Consider the following 14,092-nt stretch of genomic DNA (forward strand, 5'->3'; position numbering starts at 1 on the left):
GTATTTTATATTTTCCGTTGGTCGCATACCTCATGCTCAACTAGTCCAACTGTTGATATTCGCCAGAGTATATAACGAATCAAATTAAGGTTACCACTCAAAGTCAGTTTATTCTCACGTATGTTTGCATGATTACTTTTTCATTTTAATCATTCATTAACATCAGTATAACTTTGTTAAAAAAACTTTAACGAATTGATCACCTCAATTCCGATGGCAGATCGCTATAGAATTATGTTATGCTTTATTCTGCAGCCTATACTATAAAATATTTAACCACTTGTTTGAAGCTGTGCTTTCCGCCAAAATGTTTTGACGCCAATTGTTTTACCCACATTGCTAGTATCTAACATAACCTAACCTAACCTAACCTATACTAACCTAACCTAACCTATGCTTTTGGCGCCGCAGTTTTGCATCCACATGTAGTAGTTTTACACCGATTCCAATATTCACATATAATAGCAATTTTCGACAAGATCATCCTGCTTTTTCTCTAACCAATTCAATTTTTCATTCAGCCTGTAACCTATTTTTCTGTTACTGCGGTCTTATGAGTACAATGCAGACATTATTTTTAATCAGACTGTCAAATCGTAACAGCATCAAGCGCAATATTAAAAAACCTCATTTTCAACCTGATAAATTTGGAATCAGTATCGATCGATTGCACCAAATTTCGAAAACAATTTTGACATATCGTTAACAACCAATCAACGCACGAATAAAATGGAACATCGAACCCCGCGCGTTCGATTCGATTGGACGCGTACGTTTCAAGATTGGACTATACATTTTTAGAGGTGAGGGTGTTGATCAGTACCAAAAAATAAACAAAAATAAATGCTAGGGTAATTTTATCACGAAAAAGTGTTTTATGAATCATTAATCATCTCTCAATTTATTGTTATAGAAGACTTCGGTGTTGACTATTTATTGCGATGTGTATAAACGAGAAAATATGTTTACAGAGGCGAAGACATGAATGTCGGCTAAAATCTCTGGTTAAACAGCCCATAAAAATAATGGAACTCGATGAAAATTGAATCGAATGGAATCGCATGATACAATTATGCTAATTGGTAGAGCCCTCTTGAGCTTTGGATTGCCAACAGAGAATAAATAGGAATTAACCGTTCTCAATCGGATCTCAACTTTTATCGGATCGAATCGTGTCGTTGGAATACTTGTACTCTTCAAGAAGATATGGAATCCGATAGAAATATTAACAAATTCAATTTTCAATCAAAATTTCGATAAGATAGACTTTTGATAAGAAATATCTCAGACAAAAATCCGATTAAAGCCAACGGAAAGTTTACATTATTTCGTTGAATTAGAGGCTCTTTTTAAATCTGGCACAATAAACAAAAGAATATGAATGAATAAAATAATAACGTTGAAATGAAAAATATCGTTAAAACTTTGCTACCTATTTTGTCATCATAAATATCATTTTATATATGGGATTTTAGTGACCAACGAGTCTCCGGATCACAAATAAATATTGAGAAGGTGTGGAATTAAATTCAAAAAAATTTCTTTACACTGGTATTTAGGAAAGATATGTATCCCTTTTTTTTTTTTTTTTTTTTTTTTTTTCTTAAACAGCCCTACGTTCTCAATTGGATAATAAAGTACCTGATAGTAAGCGGCTGAACTTTTATCAGCCATATCATTTTATATCGTGTGCAGATGTTCCAGTGGCGTACGCGTAAGAATGAGTTGAAGTTTTTTTGGACATAAGCGTATGAGACGGTGATCATAAAGTATAAAATATAAAGTATCTCGCATCTGAATCCCCTCTTCGTGCCTGTCACGTTTCGTTTACAATTAGATTAGTTACAATAGCCTGGACCTGCACCTACCTGTGTTGGCAGTTTACCAACCGTGCATTGCATGCTACATTGGGTAAGAGCGGGAGTCGAGAGCATCGCTCGCTAAATTACGAAGAGTCTAACGACGTACCACCAGGCGGCAGCCTTTCCCACATACAATAAAGTACCCCGATTTTATGGAGTGAGTCCACACCACGTTGCTTGTTTATCCTTGTCTTTGGGGAGCATAGTGTTCAATGACCGTATAGTGAGGGCACTGATGCTGACACCATAAACAAAATATATCCGCATCCGTTGGTTGCTCTACAATGACTTCAACGGGATGCAATTTTTGAAAGCCTCTTTACTTTGCAAGGGGCTAGTGATCCAAATATCGTATAAAAATATTAAAAATATTTGTTCGAAGCTTAATGGAGTTCTATGCGTTGTCCAAATTTGTTGAATTAGTGAGTTAGCGCAGTAATAGTTATTCTGATACGCTAATGATAATGATTTCTTAACGAGACTTAAAGTGCCTCTAATTGCGCACATGCAAGACAAATCCTATTATCTGTGCTACCACCTGTCATAAACGAGAATATTGTGTAGTTCTTAAAAGTCAACTTTTAAGCACTCGTGCTCTTATTAAAGCCTACAAAGAATTCGAATTGTTGACAAAGGTAGCGTAGAGAGTTAATTCCAGTTAAATAACACATTAAAACGGCCTGCGTCTACGCGATTAATGCGCCCGGAAATGTGCAGAAAAATGTGTATTAATTTCTTAGTCATAAAAAATAAATTCATATTGGAAATCCCAATCTAGAATGAATGGTTTGAAACTTTTATTTACATCTAAAATAACATTATTGAGTTGTGTAAACGAACGATTATTAAAAAAATACTATTTTGAAGGTATTCGTTTCATTTTTAAGAAAAATGTACCGACTTCATGCACAGTTTTTTAGATCCAGATCTGAATATCTGTCACGGTAATCATTGAAGCCTTTTCAACAATCGCTTGTTTAGAATTTTCGATGTGGTTTTTCTACGGCAGATTAAAACGAAGATTATTGGAAATTAGGTAGTACATATGGGGCTTTCCAAACCAACTCAGTAAACGGCTGACCATGACATTATTTCATTTCATGAAACATTTTACCCATATTAGTACGATTCCTGAAAACCTCGCCTTTACCCTACGGAATTTAAAACCCATCTCAAAGAGACCTAATTTGATTTTTTTGAATCAAGTAAAAAAACATTCCGGTTTCGGAATGAAACATTTTAACCCAAGATTCAGAGTGGAAGGTAATTTTTTGTGTAGTTTAAAAAAAATTGTTTTTACTATTTTCATGCCTGTGCGAAATCGATTATACCTATAATACATACCGCATCTCCGATTTTATTATTCGTTTTTTCTGATTACTTTCTCTAGTCCTAAAACGCATTCACGACTTTTTGACCACAATTTTACAATATATTTTATAAACAAGTACGAAAATAGACAAAAACGATTGAAAAAATGAGTTATGAAACACAAAAATATATTTTTCCACTTTGAATCTTGTATGAAAATGTTTTCTTTCGGAAACTGAATGGTTTTTTTTTCTTCTTGATTCACAAAAATTAGTGTCTTTTGCTGATGTGTTTGAGAATTCACAGGGTAAAGTCACAGGCACAAGTGATTAGAAAAAGTTGATTTTTTTTCAAGATTTTCAGGAGTTGTACTAACAGAGGTTATCTTCTACTAGAAAATAATAGTCCTAAAGAAATAAGAAACTTCGGCGAGCGAGAGACCGATGATTTGAGGTAAATAACTTTCGGAGAATTGTGTCATGTGAATGTGTTGTCGTTCATTAGCTGCAGTAGGTGTGATAATTACGTAATGTATCTAGTTACGTACATACGTTGAGGTGCAGGATTCAGCTTACTACCATTCACGACACATACCAAACGTATATATATATATATATATATATATATATATATATATATATATATATATACAATGTATGTACGTACTTGTTGCGCACCAGAGAATGTAGGGCAGGAGCCTAGCGCATGACATTATCTACGTCGCATATATCTGCAGCCTACGTAATCGTACCTACATATGAGTATTTTCGCTCAAGCTGACAATGAGAGGGCTCTGAACTTTGACCCTCAGATTTCGTTTGACAATATTTTTCGAGTTTATACTTTTTCGATGTGAAACTATGTTTTTCTTTTACCTATGCTTATCTATCTTGACTAATCAATTCTAAAGAAACATCGTAGAGCTGTCGTGTGATAACTTATGACATTTTTTTTTCGTGAGGATGACTCATTATACGAAGAAAAAATTGGTGACATAGAATGTTCAGTTTTACTGACCGTTTTTGAGAAAAAATAATTTGAACTTCCGTCGTGAACAACGACGGAGGATTTTTGATTTTAATCAACAATTTCGGAATTACCAAAAGACGTCACTTTCATTTTGATTTTCAATTTATTTTTGAAAAATAAGAAATGGACGAAAACACGGAAAATTTAATCCGTGATTAAGTGTAGGATAAATTTTTCTGAATTTACTATTAATTTTGCATTACAATTAGAAACATTGCAATTGAATGTAACTGACATATTTAAAAATTCTGTAGCCAATCACCAACGTCATTTCAGAAGGTCCTGAATATTGAATCAGGAGTGAAAATTCTCGTTTCTTTTGGCTATTTTTTTTTAAAAAAAGGAATACAAACATAAAACAGACGTATTTTCGGAACTCCTAACTTTGTGTGTGTATGATAGGAGTTGAAATTATTCAATTTTTAAAAGAACTTTCAGTAAAAATTAACATTTTATGTCAAGGAAATTTTTTTTCGAGACTCATCTTTTAAAAAAGAAATTTCACACGTTGTTAATGGGTAATTCTTTGAAATTCAATATCAATAAGTGTGATAAAAATTGTTTGAGACATAGCTTAACGTTGAAAAAAGTAATTCGAAAAAAATAATGGAATTAAATTCAGAAGTCAAAATTCTAATCGCTTTCGACTTTCACGAGAATTACCCATACATGAGATGCAGTATTTGTACAGATTATACGATTGTAGGAATGATGTGATGACGGCTTACAGTTAAAGACACTCGACGAGTTCACGACTGTGCGTTTTTACGCAATCGAGACAAGTTGGCGAATGCATTACACATACTTTTGCGCCAGAGTGAATACGTTAGTAGCAGATGCGTTAGCGACAAGTATCGTAACGTTGATGTAACGACGCATTTTCAAAAATAATCGTTGATTCGCTCAATCAGGAGTTTGGAATCTAGTGGGTTTCACCATATAAAGAAATCGAAACATGCCTAATACTTTGGAAACTCGACTCCTTTTAACAATAAGTCATATTTGAGTTGCTAAATAGCGATTTTTTAGAAGGCTGAAGTTAGTAACGTTAATGTAACGAAACATCATGGAAAAAATGGTTATTGTACAATTTTAGAACGACTTTCAAGGAGTTGACTTTTTAAAATATGAACATATGTTCTCTGTTATTATTAACTAGCTGAATTTTTGAAAATTCTAAGGGTCTAAGTAACGATTTTTTCTGAACATGCTTCATTAATTAGTAACGTTTCTAACTTCAACCTCATGATTTTTTTTCAGTATCATTTGAAAATAGATATATGTATAGAGGTTCTCGATGTCGCTTATTTCCAAAGTGGGATCAGATCTGAGAAATTTTCAAAATTTAAAATGCCGGATCTCATACGAGCGAATAAAATCAATTTTTATATTTTAAGTCCGCTATATTGGATCACATTGAATTGTGAAATTTTGACGTCGAATTTGTTTTTAGCGACTCCAAAAACCTAAGATTACCGAGTTCCACTTTTCTAGTCCTCATAACCTTAAAACAATTACATTTATTCTGTAAAAACAGGCATTTTCAACACTTTGTTTATTTATAGCGCTCACTGTATTCGCGGAATCATCATAATCCCGCTTATCAAAATTGAGATCTTAGAAGTCCATGCAAAAACGTGACAGCGATATCTCAAAAATTGCACATAAATCTTTAATAACCAATTTAAAAATAGTGTCTCATATATGAGACGCAAATCTATATACTGATGAAACTGCGTTATCAGGGTGGCCACAAAATTTGGGAAAAAAATTCCATGACTTTCCCAGATTTTCCAGAAGTTAAAACCTAGTTTTCCCTGACATTTTCCCAGTTCTAGTACTAAGTACTAAGACCTAAATCTTTCAGTTCATTAACTCTATATTCTGTTTAACTTCGATTCCAGTTGAATAAAAATAAAATATACAAAAAAGTCAGTTGAAGCCAATTTATTTTCTCGAGGAAAAAGGGTAAACTTGTTACCTCAAAAAATAATTTCTAATTCCCATGACAGAAAGCTGATGTTTTCAGTCTTTTCCATGGCCAAATTAAAAGTCCCCTGACAATTACAGGTTTTCCATATTTTCCAGGTGTACGGCCACCCCGGTTACCGAGAACAATTCAATAGCGATAGGTTCAAGTTCTTCGAAGATGTCCGCCTCGCGGCACTCCCTTAATCCTCTATTATTCCATCCTCCGTCACCGGATACTTTAAACATTCTTTGCACAGTAGGTTCACGCCCATTTTTCCCGTGAATTGAATGTCCCTTGCATTGCAGGTATAACGGAGGGAGTAAAACGTGTGTTGTTAATAATAGTAACTAGAGACTTAATTGCCGGGAGTTCGAACTGGTGCCGCAATCGTTTCCCGGATGAAAATAAACTGTCTCTCTCGTTTGTAGGAACGAGAGAACTTGGAGAGTAAAAAATCTCTATCGTGTCGATGGCGAAATCGCGACGTACTGTGCCATATTTTATATCGCATGTTTACCAGTTGCATCAGAATCATGGTCACGTCTTCCTTATCCTTCAGCTTCGTCTGTATCTCTTTGTGTCTTACGTCCAATCATTTATAATTACAATTATTCCAGCCACGTGTTATTCAGTTTATAAGTTCAAGAGCAAACTCGCGGGTCAGGCGGACGTCTCCTCGACGTCGAACACAGGTCAAACGGCTATCCTAATCTACTCGTTTCGTGACTTGCTGCTGGGTTGGGGCGGAGCGAAGGGGGGGGGGGGGGGGGGGGGGGTAGCTGCGGCGGAAAGGCGGCAACAATATCAAAGAGCGAGGAGTGAAAGAGGCAGCAGGTTGACGTTGTTTAGTAGAATACAACAGTACAAAAAGAAAAAAAAATTCTTCGAAGGCCCCGAATATTCGGGACGTCCATGGCTACATTTTTATGTATAGCGATTTTTGACCCTCAGACAATCGAATCTGAAGTAATTTTTGAGCGGCATAACCGGAGTTCCGAGGTAACAGCAGAGTTTGACGTTTCTTGCGATTTTCTCAAAAACTACTATAGATACGTGAAAAATTACTTGATCATCGGGTGAAGTGGAAAATTCTACATCGAATTGTGTCTTCATATGTCGGAAACAGAGTTGGATTAACAAATTGAGAAAAAAGAAATTCTACTTATCGACCGAATCTGGGGGATTTTGGTGAAATTTTTTTATTTTCTTGATTTGTTAATCTGACTCCGTTCCTGACATGTGAGGATACAATTCGATGTAGAATTTTCCGCTCTACACGATGATCAAGTCGTTTTTCACGTATCGATAGCTGTTCTTGAGGAAATCGGGAAAAACTTCCAATTTTGTTGTTTTCTCGAAACACCTGCTATGACTTCCTGAGGGTCGAAAACTCCGGTAGACAAAAATGCAGCCACGTCCTGAACATTTTCAATTCAGAGATATTTCGACTGGATTAAAATGCGTCACGCTGTGGTCACTTCTGTGTTTGAGTTGTAGACATTGTGTGACGTTTGCACGGACAAACTATCCGATTCTGGAATTGAAACAGATGATGACTGTCGTAAGCGGTGGCTAACACTTCTAAATAGACGTGCGAAAGCGGCGTGTCTGAATTGTCGTATATAACGCGACACTGTAAAAAAAGTCGACTGGATCGTATGAATTAAAAGTTAGGAAATAAGAGAAAAATAATCTTAAAAAATATTTTACACTGTTTTTGACGCCGGAGATGTCTACACGAATTCGACAATGTCCTCACTGTGTAATAGGGATTAATTTGATCGAATTCTAATATCGCAAGCTCAGATACCAACTATTATAAAAAATGTTTTGTGATTATAATGTCTAAAATAATTAATCTCTAGTGCTTTCGATGCTATTCTGATATTTTCTGACTTATTTTATTCACCATAGAGATCTCCAGAAATCGCCTCGGCAATAGTTTTAGAAATAGTCATCTCCAGAGCAGATAAAAATAGGTTTGTGTAATCATTGAACCACAGATGTTCGTCACCATTACATTTCCGCGTTATAAAATATACACTAACGTAAGATTTAGCTTGAATCTACTTCAGATCATTTGTTGAGATCTACAGTCCAAAAACATCAGCATTGGATTAAAAAAAACACGAGAGTTTGAGGATTTTCAACGTTCAGATCGTAAAATATTTCCACAAATTGTCGATATGTTAGCTTGTTTCCTTGGAGTTTTCTTCATTTCTATGGACCATATAGAAATGTTGTTACACTTGTGTTCGTTGTCATCGAAGCAAATGACACTGCTGAAGAGTATTCCAACAGTTTTTACTCTTTTCCGAACTTTCAATTCACGAGGTTCCTCCAGAATCGCGTTTAAACTATATTCCACGAACATACATATCATTCTCAGCCCAACGAACGTCGTGTTGTCGGATCTTGTCCAGGAAACCTCATCACTCCATCGATTTATCTTACATTTCTCTAATTGTAAATAAAAAACATTGATTCGTCTTGGTCAGCGATCACATACCCAAATGATCAAGCAGCACGCGTGCTCTGTTCTTCTCCTCTGCTGTTTCTCTTCCTCAGTTTCCCACTTCCTTCTCCTCTAGTTCGTTCCCCTCGAAGCGTGAGGCGCCAGGGTGCCACTGAACGTCTTAGATCTACGGAATACCGACACTACTGTACTGAGATAACTGATGAGGACAGACTTGCGAAGGAACAACATACGCGGCGCGTTATTATGACCAAGGAACAAGAACCTTGGACAGCATTCGCCGGCTGACTACCGACAAGTGACCCTAATCACGCCGCAAACGGATAGCTGCTGCGGTACGAATCAACGTGGAACACACAAACGCTTTCGTGTTTGTATAGGTATTGTGCCGATTATATGCACGTACACACTCGCCTATACGCAATACTCGCAATTAGTCCCACTCGTCTGTTCGACATCGTCGCGTACACACCCTACTACCTTGCACTTGCAAGCTCTTGGCCGAAACAGCTCTCTTCACGCCAATTGGGCTCATCGTATTCACGGAAGAGATGTTGCCTCGTGTCTCAAAGCTTCGCTCGTTGACCATTGATCGGTAAAAGACCCTTCGACAACTGGGTAAAAGAGAAATTTTTACCGCCAGCTTTGGACTAGTTAGTTTCGTTTACATTCATTAGAAATTCAATATTTTGGAATTATGCGCGGAGGGAAAAGATTATTTTAGTCAGGTGATATTCGTTTGATTCGACTAAATGCTGGGTATAGTCAAATGCAACGAACACAATGCTCACTTAATCCAACAAAATACTTTTGTCGGACGAAATACTTGTGACAACTTAATATAGAAATGATATGTGGTTGACTCAATTTCGGAAACACGTCAAAAAGTTCACTTGATCGTGACAAGAAAGGCTTTTGTTGAATCAAGGAATTCGCTTGACTAAATCGTTTCGACAAACTAGCCAAACCGAAATTGTCGAATTGAAGTCATCGTATTTGGAATAAATCAGGGATACTAGATTGAAGTGAATGTGACTCCGACAAAATCTGTTTCATTGGTTCACGAATTCCTTTCCTTCCGTTTGTGAATATCTCAAGTCAATACGAAACGAATATTGTTGTTATTATGCCATTTCTTGTGTCTAGTATTTTAGCAATTATAGACATTTGAGACAGTTGTCTATATTTTTTTGGAGAAATCATTGTTTTCAGATAATACTCACGCCGAGAGTAAGTATGAAGTGATTCAAAGTGAAGAAGAGATTCAAATTTGCTACTATAAACAAAATCGTAACAAAACAATGACGATTATTCGAATTGATTCAAAAATATGAAATCCAACTACAATATACCTCGACAATCATATTTGAAAATAAATAGAATCTGTTTTTGCACAATTTATTTATTCTCGATGACAAAGTTAACAAAATACGGCGGGTAGTAATAATTTGCCTGAAAACACGGAAAATAAATCAGGTAGGAAAAAATGTTGCATGCTAGGCAGATGGTTCTGTGAAACTTGTGCCAAATTTTTTTCAACATACAATTCAATATACGTAAAAATTGTTTTCCACGTTCACTTATATAATTCTATCGCATTTTCAATTGGTCGGAAAAAAATATTTTTATAAAGAAGGTATTCCGAAACTATTAATTTATTCATCAACACGTGTAAGTATTAAAACTTATAACTGGTTCAAAATAACAAACCACTCACGCTACTCGAGCTTCGGCCGTGGCTCCTGCATCCCTCGCGTTGCAAGAATCAGGACATTCGATGATCACATCGCACTTCTGATACCTGGAGTCGCATTGTGTGGCTGAAACAGGTGACCATGTATCTGAAAAACAAACGTTGTCACTGTTATTGCTATAGTTAATAATGCTTCCTTTCGCCAATTACACTACGTGACACAATATCGGTACCTGTGAAACAGATAGCTATAACAGATTGCTATTTCTGATAGTATACATATAGGCAGTGGTTATCTCATGTTTCTATCACGTCTTGTTTTTGAGGTACCGCCAATAACTCGTTAACAACTCTCATCTTACTCATACAGTAGAACTCCGATTATTCGGGTTGCTCGGGACCGAAGAATCCACGGACGAGTTAAATCATGATTAATCGGAATTGTGAAAAATGTCAAATTGACGAATAGCGATTGTCAATCATGAGATGCAATCCACAGGTCAGATCGGAATTATAATTATTAGTAACCGTAACTAACAATAAATAATAATACGTGTTAGGAAAAAAATATCCTATATATTCTTATTAAGTGACAAGTATAAATAAATAAATAAATAAGAAATTTAAAAAATGGTACTTGACGTTTTTTTTTAATTTGTAACGTAGTGTCATCCGAAATTTAAAGCAGTTTCGCTTAGACATTGTTATTTACAGATACAGAAATGCTAATTGGCGGTGGAAAGGTGAAGCAGTTAGAGATGGGAGAAATATTGGCGAATAGGTGAAATAGCAAAGAGAAAGGATATTCAATTTGCTTCAATATTTGCTCGACCGGTATCTATACGGACTAAAGTTGCCATGCTTTAAGTGCCAGCATAGTTAGCTGCTCGTGATGTGGCAATCGATACCTAGTGTCTCGCTAATCCTAAGGTCGTGGGTACGCAATAATATATTGTGTACCAAGGGCGTAAAGCGGGCTTTTTTAAGGGGCGGGGGAGGTCTTGGGGATGAAAAGATAGTAATTTTCTTAGAATTTTTTCAGAAAATACGGTTAATGCAAGTTTATTTACGTAATTGGTACGTCATGAAGTAACGCCTGACGAATATTATGTTGAATTTTCATTGAAAAATATTAAGAATTAAGCCAATGGCAGTAAATCTTGGCAGGCGTCTCGAAAAAAAGTTTTTTCGGGGTACACCGCATAAATCAACACTGGATTATCTGAAATCAAAAAACAAAAGTTACTTTTCATTAGTTAATGAGTTTCTCTGGGTTGCAACGCTGAGTTTTTTCTTTTTTTTTTTATTATTATTATTTATTTTACAATAACAAATGGCCGATTTTTACTCGAAAATCGGTTTTTTCAATTCCAAGTGTTACCAAAAGTTATGAAAAAATAAAAGAAAAAATCACCGTTGCAATCTAGGGAAATTCATTAACTAATGAAAAAACTTTGGTCTTTTTTTTCGCCTGCAAAGATTTGCTGCCAATGACCTAATTCTTAATATTTTTCAATGAAAATTTAACACAATATTCGTCAGATGTTACTTTATGACGTACCAATTATGTAAATAAACTTGCATTAACCGCATTCTCTAAAAAAAATTCTCAAAAAATCGCTTTTTTTTACCTCCAAGACTCTAACCCCCATCGTCCCTAAGCCGAGTACTGTAACTACACGAGAATAAATATATATATACATATACGATCGCTTTTGCTAACTTTTCAAAAAGCGGCCAATAAAATTCTCTCTGCGGCCAATAAAATGAAATATTTTTGCCCGCTTTTTTCAAGCTGGTCAAAACAAGGTCACTTCAGGGCTGCTTAATAGGTCTCGAAAACGTAAAAATCGTGCATGTGTTATAAAAAATAACGTTCTTTTCTGCGCGACGATTAACCGTGCAAGTTATGCCTACAACCGTCCCTGTTGAAAATAATCTATGAAAACCTGTGAACATCTTCATACATATTAGGCTGAAGTTAGTAACGTTAACGTAACGAAACCTTACGATTAGACTAAAGAATGATCATTATTGGGCAATTTAAAAATGACTTTCAAGGAGTTGATTTTTAAAAATTAAAATAATTTTATTTATAATGGTTTAGTTTGCTAAGTCTAAGAATTAGCCCTTTGATAACAAGTTCAGTGCATTAGGTTTTAACCTTGGCTGCCAGTATCAGCTTCATTGCAATGAAATGCCCATTTCACGTTCTCTAAAATGAACGAGGCCTTATTTATTTCTTCGGAATAATAATTGTTAGCGAAAGTTTGAGTTTTCAATTAATGTTGATCAATAGTAACTTCAGATACAATATTTTTGTTTGATTCTGGATTTTTTTCCGAGAAATGGTTGATAGTTTCATACGATTTCCTAGAAATTTGCCAAAGGTTTCTATGACACATTGCTACACGTAAAATCCATGGTTAGTAAACATACTAGAACCTTTGTGAACAATGCAAATGCCCGATCGCGATAACTTTTGTTTTTCTAAAGAGATACTAATTTAGTTGTTCCTGAAATTTCTGAAGATACGGGAAGCTCACATCTTGCTGCTGACAAAACAAAATCAAACGTGTATTTATCAAGTATGATTAGTTCTTTTCAACGATATTTTTTTCTTTCCGGTAACTTCATTTTTCAATCATTTTCAGTAGATTTTAGGTCGAAAATTATGAAATCGCGTGTTAGAATATACAGATTAAACGTCATGGATGATCCAGTCAGAGATCGTAACTTTTTACGATGTAATTGTTTAAACAAATTCTCAGAATATCGAGTTTAGATCAATGAAATTCGTCATCCTCATCACATGTATAAAAGATAAAATATCCTCGAAGAGAGCTAATTGTTCTTGATAAATACCATTTTAATTCATATCTTTTTCAGGAAAATTGCAGCTTGAACATGAATGGATCGTAAAAATCTTGTGTTATTTTAAAGGTGAAACGAAAGTCTCGCGGGACAGTATAACGAGTTGAGATAGTGGTCCTAAGCTTTGAGGGAATTGATTTTTAAATATTTGGAATCGATTTTTGGCGGGTTCTTAGAGAAAACCACGAACACCTCATTTAAGGACCACCCTAGTGCGCACTAATCGAAGAAAAGCGTAGTTTTGCAGAATAAATTGCGAAAATATCTGTTACACCTGCAGTAGTACAATAAATTTCTGCTACGATAAAAACAAAAAAACAAAAAAAAAAAACAAAAAAAATCCTGAATGTTCACTACATTATGAGTTTTCCTAAACTTCAAGTGCAAGCTTCGCAATTAAAAGACACTTCGGAATGGTAAGTTTGACACTAGAATTTTTCTCCTTTGTTTTGAAACGTTTTTGCAGACATTGACAGATATTTGCAGGAGCTTCAACAGAGGTTCGATGAATTCTGATACCAAGAAAATACCGCGGCAAGAATGGTAAAGGTATAAGAACGGTCACGAATCGATTCTGACAAGCTGAACCAACGTGGAACGAATAACATCGCGTAGACACGAGGAGATAAACATCACTTCAGTAGGTATGCGTATTTGCACGGCGTGCCTATATGAATTGTTTACGAGTAAAGCTGGCCTCGTAAATACACTGGACTTGGCAAAACATATGCTCGGCGAGGATGTTCGACAGAAATTCCGTTTCGGATGAATAATGAGAACTATTTCCTATTGAACAATAGATCTAGGATTCTGTTCCCACGGTATTAGAGGTCAAGGCAAGTGAGCGAGTACTTATGTGGCTGAAGTTAGTAACA

The 14,092-nt window shown here is 35.5% G+C and overlaps 1 protein-coding gene and 1 non-coding gene across 2 annotated transcripts in view; one reads left to right on the plus strand and one right to left on the minus strand.

Moving 5' to 3' along the window:
* LOC124406116 (V-type proton ATPase 116 kDa subunit a1-like) overlaps positions 1 to 14,092 on the minus strand; it is a 61,813-nt gene that overhangs the window by 46,255 nt on the left and 1,466 nt on the right. Inside the window, exon 2 of the mRNA XM_046881513.1 lies at positions 10,368 to 10,491. The gene's annotated coding sequence lies outside the window, so the exon portion shown is untranslated. The remainder of the gene's footprint in view (positions 1 to 10,367; positions 10,492 to 14,092) is intronic.
* On the plus strand, positions 2,043 to 2,177 carry LOC124410772. The gene has a single exon (XR_006929622.1). It is a non-coding gene; the product is annotated as a U4atac minor spliceosomal RNA (small nuclear RNA).

The sequence above is a fragment of the Diprion similis genome, chromosome 1 (genome assembly GCF_021155765.1).
Source record: "Diprion similis isolate iyDipSimi1 chromosome 1, iyDipSimi1.1, whole genome shotgun sequence".
NCBI lineage: Eukaryota > Metazoa > Arthropoda > Insecta > Hymenoptera > Diprionidae > Diprion > Diprion similis.